The sequence below is a fragment of the Octodon degus genome, unplaced genomic scaffold (genome assembly GCF_000260255.1).
Source record: "Octodon degus isolate 3935 unplaced genomic scaffold, OctDeg1.0 scaffold00135, whole genome shotgun sequence".
Classification (NCBI taxonomy): domain Eukaryota; kingdom Metazoa; phylum Chordata; class Mammalia; order Rodentia; family Octodontidae; genus Octodon; species Octodon degus.
Window position 1 is genome coordinate 2,389,809 of NW_004524711.1, and position 6,000 is coordinate 2,395,808.

At 37.1% G+C, this 6,000-nt stretch overlaps 1 protein-coding gene across 1 annotated transcript in view; it reads right to left on the reverse strand.

Annotated features, from left to right (window-relative positions):
• Positions 1–6,000, reverse strand: part of Thsd7a (thrombospondin type 1 domain containing 7A) — a gene marked incomplete at its 5' end in the record, with an annotated part of 460,951 nt that overhangs the window by 366,224 nt on the left and 88,727 nt on the right. The gene's annotated exons all lie outside the window — the stretch shown is intronic.

Genomic DNA, 6,000 nt, shown 5'->3' on the forward strand with positions numbered 1-6,000 from the left:
AGATTTAATAAGGTCATTCTTGATATCTGATTCCAGAGCAGCATTCACTAAATTGGAAACAAAAAGATTATAACATGTCAAAAAATTATGTAGTATTTACCAGCACCATACAGTAATACAGCCTTGACCATACCTCCTTGCACTACTTCATAACTTGTCAAGAAAAGCAAGTTGTAGCAAGGGAATGTGGTGTGCGCCTAGTATTAAAATTGCTTTGTCTTAAAATTGAGTGTGAGGATATTAAAACTCCATTGTGAAGAAGACTGCTTATCTCAGAGTGAAGATACTTAAAAGTTAAATGACCAAACCCTCTGACTTTGAAGCTGAAGAAGGGCAAACCTCTTCATCATGGCAGTACAAGTTGTGGAATCTGTGGAGTGCATAGACTATCTAGTTTTTAATTTATTAGACTACTTCTACTGATGGCGTGCTTCAGGATGGGGGAGGGAAGCGACCTGATTCAAGTGTCTCAGAAATGAAATCTTGTTCTTTTGGGCTGCAGTGCAGCAACTTTAACAAGGGTTTGGCATTTCCTTTCCTTATAAAACATGGTCAGCAAACTGCACCAGTTAACTACAGTTTGGTAAATTGCTATGCTCACGATTATGACATCTGCGATGTTTTATAAAGTAGCTAATTTAATAAAATTACTATTGTGAGGACTTAAAAAAAAAAACAACCATGATTTTCGAAGATGTTGTCCCACTAAGGGCAACCACCATCAACACAGAACATGAGTCCATGTTTGGGACTAAACAGAGAATACAAGTACAGCCCCCGGCTGATGCAGGGGAGCACGATGGAGCTGGGAATCTGCGCAGGCTACGGCCCACCTCGTGTTTCTGAGTGTCCATTGTGCTTTATATATCTCACGGTATTTATATTCTCACCATACACATACTCCAAAGTGTAATTTGATGTCTTTGTCACCTTTATTAATCTAGGGTTCTTGAGAGTTGTACCTATGTTCAGCTAAACATTATATCCATAATAGCAATAATTATTTTAAGACATGCATGTAATTAACACACGGCTCAATACAAATCAAAGAATCCCAGGGGCGCTACCATCTTGTTGGTGCTATACATCGCTTTGTTTGTGAAGCAGGAAGACGAGTTAGCAGTGAAGCAGGGAGACTGAGCTGATGTCCTCTGTCCGTCACTAGCTTTGGAGACTACACAAGGCCGTCTGTGCCTCACAGTCTGCACCCTAGAGGCTGCCGCTGTGCACAAGCCCCGCTCCACACAGTCTACCTGTGAGTGCCAGGGCCCATCAAGTGGAGGCGGGGGCAGGAGAAGAGGGCAGCAAGACTGGAAACGTATTTTGCGATTTGTAACTGTAGAAAGCTAACACATTACTCACGGGAGGAAAGCACACAAGTGCCCGCGAAAAGGTAGAAAACACAAGGGAATATATTTTCCTGCAGACTCAGAATGAAAAAAAGTCCTGGTATCAAGTATATCGCAGCTCACTGAGGCCCATTTCAGAGCACATGAACTCGCGCTTCTGCAGACAAGCTGTCCTGCAGGAAGGAGAAAGAGCTCGTGCACGGTGAGCACTGATGCAAGAATGCCAGAACTTGAGGATTAGACAACAAAGAGAGGGCACCTTCTCAGATACAAAAGCTCCATTTCTTGTTATATAGGTCTTGCTTTATCTTGGTCCTAACCATCCGGCAGAAAAGTGTAAAAATGAAGTATAAAATGTAAAGCCATATTCATAGGCTGAGCTATAAGAGACTCAAGTCAATAACTTCTGACATTGCCAGTTCTATGGATAACCCACTACTATTATGGACTACTGGACTGTATTGGAATATTTGGCTGAATTCACGCACCTACAATATTTAAATGACAATGGAATGCCCATCTCTGACAAAACTAAACAAAAAAGGGGATACAAATGAAGGACCATTTTGTACCTGTATATTCAAAATAGGATAGATGCACAGCTACATTCTCTTAATTCAAAGAACAGAAAGATTTGTTTTAATAGTGTCTGTGGACAGGATATGTCTGCATCTTGTAGAATGAATAACCACGAAGACAACAATATGCAATGTGTTAATTATTGGTACTGTCCTACTAATCAGTTTTGAAACTGTCTCATTGCTATTTGTTTCTCAATAAAATTATTAAAAAAAAAAAAAAACAACAAAAAAAACGCCTTGACATGACACATGCGCGAGAGGAAAAGTAGCGCCAGGACGCAGGCGCATGAATTTGGAAACTTTGGTAGCTGGATAAATGACAGCAAATAGTCCCAAAGAGGCGGCAGCTGCCAACCTGTAGGGCGAAACTTGAGGGAAATCTGATAACTCTCCGCAGGCTTCCTGCCCCTGAGCACGTGGAATAACCATTGCAGAAGCAGAGGGAAGGGCCTGTCCATCCGCAATAGTGTCCCATTCTATGTAGAACACAATTCAATAGCTTGGCCAGGACCCTGGACGACTTCTTCGCTCTATCACCTTCACTCACTTTACTCATGCTGTTCTGGACTTGTATTCCTCAACTATGCTTAAACTTCTTTTCCAACTCAGTAGCCCGATAGATGAGCCCGTTCCTGGATTCCTGACCTAAAATATATAAATCTTAAGTGGGTCTCTTTCAGATATTTGCTCCTTTTGTAAATTAGAAAAGTGCCTTCCCTAGCTCAGTGTGCACGCCTAAGCCTGCATCATTTTATTTTCAATTAGTTTTCTTTTGCTTTGGTTATAGCATTTTCATAATCTGAAGTACATTAAAGACCCAAATGTGTTCTCTTTGGAATCAACTGTTCTCTGGTAGAACGCAAGCTCCATCCTAAGAAATTAACTTTTCTTGTTCTCTCCTAACTTACAAGCAAGTGGAGCATGCTAATAACTAGAAAGATATTCACTAATCAGTGAGAATTGTACCCCTGTATAGCTTATATTTTTTAAAAGATGTAGTTAAAGTAAATGAATATCCATTTATTAAATACCAGTCATATAAACTAATATTCGAACTGGGACATAGAAGAAAATGCAAGAATTTTGTTCCTGTTTATGTAAGAAATTGGGCATAGTCACTATGAAAACTGGGAAAGTCTACGGGGCACCAATAGCAGAAGCAAAGGCATGTGTGGTCACTCTTGTGTCCTAGGTACCCTGCTAAGTGCCTAAACAATGACATTGCCCTTGATGGTATAAGTTTTTGCTCTCTCTGTTAGATTACTGCTTTGTAATTTTGACACAGAAAAAAACTTTGAATAACCTTTCATAAGAAAAGTTATTATTTGATTAAGATATCAAAGGGGAAAATAGATCTTTTACTATCAAAAAGTTTTCATGCCAGGCCATGTTCTCAGAGCTTCTTAATTCACTGTCCTGTGTTCTTTCTTCTACATTAGCAAAAATATTAAACATGTTGCTTATCATAGATTTTTCAGGAATACTTTTATAATGAAAAGATGAAGACAGAAAATAAGCTCAGTGATTTTTTGTCAACTTGTCTAATCTATCATTTCTGTTAAATAAAATATTAAGTGGATGTTTGAAGTGAAATATTTATAATCTGTGAGCATTTATTACCCAGAACAAATCTGAAGCAATAAATATTTTTAATTATAAGGCTGACATCTGTAAATGAAAATGCATCATAGCTATACAAGTTAATTTTTCAAAGGCAATGTTGATAACAAGAGGAATTATATAATTGAGTTTCTGTATTACTATCGAACTAGCTTTCTTCAGCTTTGAGTGGTCACAGTAATGGGACCAGTAAGGTTATCTGAGGCACAGTTATTGTTAATTGTGCTACTTTCAAACTGTGTCTATTTTTTTCTTTCCTCAACTATGATGTTTATAATAAGTAACTTAAATTTGCATATCATTTTATTTTTTCCACATCTAATATGCATACATTATTTTGTATGGTACATACATACAAACACACATACCATGCATTAGACAATAACGGGTGGCTGGTTTTTCAAAGGTATGTGGGTGTTGATCCTGACTTGGAGAGCTGAGTTGTCTGTTGTGCAAGCCTTACTATTAGAGTTAAACACAAGCTACTTAAGTGAACATTCTTTTTGTTTCTTGAAGGAACTTTTTAGATTTTATTGCTAAGAACTATAAGACAGTTTTAAAATTTTTAGAAAATGAATCTTACTACTACTGATCTAACTATAATTTTTAATGCAGGCTGTTAGACTCATATGAATTATAAAAATATAAATGTAAAAACGAGGTATAAAAAGTAAAGCCATACTAATATGCTGAGCTGTAAAAGACTCAAGTCAACAACTTCTGACATTGCCAGTCCTATGGATAACCCACTACTACTATGGACTACTGGACTATATTGAATTGTTTTGCTGAATTCATGCACCTACAATATTTAAATGCCAATGGAATACCCATCTCTGACAAAACTAAACAGAAAAAGGGGATACAAATGAAGGACCACTTTGTATCTGTACATACAAAATAGGATAAATATACAGCTACTTTCTCTTAATTCAACGAGAAGAAAGATTTGTACTAATAGTGTTTGGACAGGATATCATGTCTGCATCTTGTACTATGAATAACCACTACAAAGACAACTATATGCAATGTATTAATTATTGAAACTGTCCTACTAATCAGTTTTGAAACTGTCTCATTGCTATTTGTTTCTCAATAAAATTAATAGAAAAATAAAAAACAGTCATATTCAAATCTTTGACTATATTTGGAGAGAAAAAAGAAAATAAGTAAAATTTTATTTCTCCTTCAAGAGATTAAATTAGAAACATCAGAACTTTTGACTATTCCCTCAATTTGCTTTCCATTCAGAGGGAAATAAATTGCACAGTGACATTTTACTTGTTTAAAAAGTATAACTCCTATAAGAACATAAAATATCTAATCTATCATAAAAGCTTGATGTGGTGATATAGTATATTTTGAGAATTTTTACATTGTCTAGTTGATGAATGACCAAGAAATCCTGTGCCGTTTGCTGCGAAATTCTCTTCGAAAATTTACATCCTTTTAGCTGCAAAGGAAACCTCTGTGCATGTCACTTGCACTTGCAGTGACTGCCAGTCGACTGGGAGGTTGCTATTAATGAGGGTCCCTGCTGCGACCACACGTGGTGATGTATCACCTTCACCTCACTAAGTGGCAGGAGGGCAGATCAGACAGAGGAAGCCATTCATCCAGATGTGGCACTTCTGCGCCGCAGCCTGCACTTTAAAATATAGTAATTCATACTTAATTAATGGCTGTCTTTTGTAGCATTATGGTTCTGTTCCTTGAGGTTTAAAATACAAACTGCTACTTTCCGATATAATTATTCAGTGATATATCCTCCGAGGTGAAAAGGGCACTCAGTCAAGTTACTGAGTGTCTTTAGTAAGGGCTCCTCTCCCTGCTCTCCCTGGTAGAGGAAATACGCTCAAACATCAAGGTAGTCAATGAACAAAGGTTCAGGAGGCTTGCAACATAAAACGCTATGCTATAATTATTGCCCTTCTAAGCTGTAATTCATAGTCGGCGACATTTGTTTACGGATTCTCTTTCATTAACATTTGCAAAAGCATACAAATATTTCAATGCTTTAATAGATGAGGCATTTAGTGGTGTTTATTGACTTTTGTTATCTTTATAAGGCAGTTCAATAATAAATAGTTGAGGCGCTTGGACTGTAATGTGAAGCCTGGTTTAACAGTACTGTGTTTCCTTATCTCTTAGACTTGAAATGTTTAGCAATTGGAAAGAAATTTATCAGCCACTGGGCATATTCATCTAGGCCTGAGAGATCAAGTTTAAATTCTGCATGCTCTTGAAGTATCTCATCCATTTAGGGTGAGCCCAATGGAAAACGCTGCTTCTGAGAATGTTATTTAATTAAGAATAAATAAAAATTCCACTTCTTTCCACCATCTCATATTGTGCATTTTGGCTCAGGTTTTCTATCTGGTTACTGCATTTTCGTATATTCCTCATAAAATGCATGATGGGTTCTCCTAATGTTATGATTTCTCTTATAA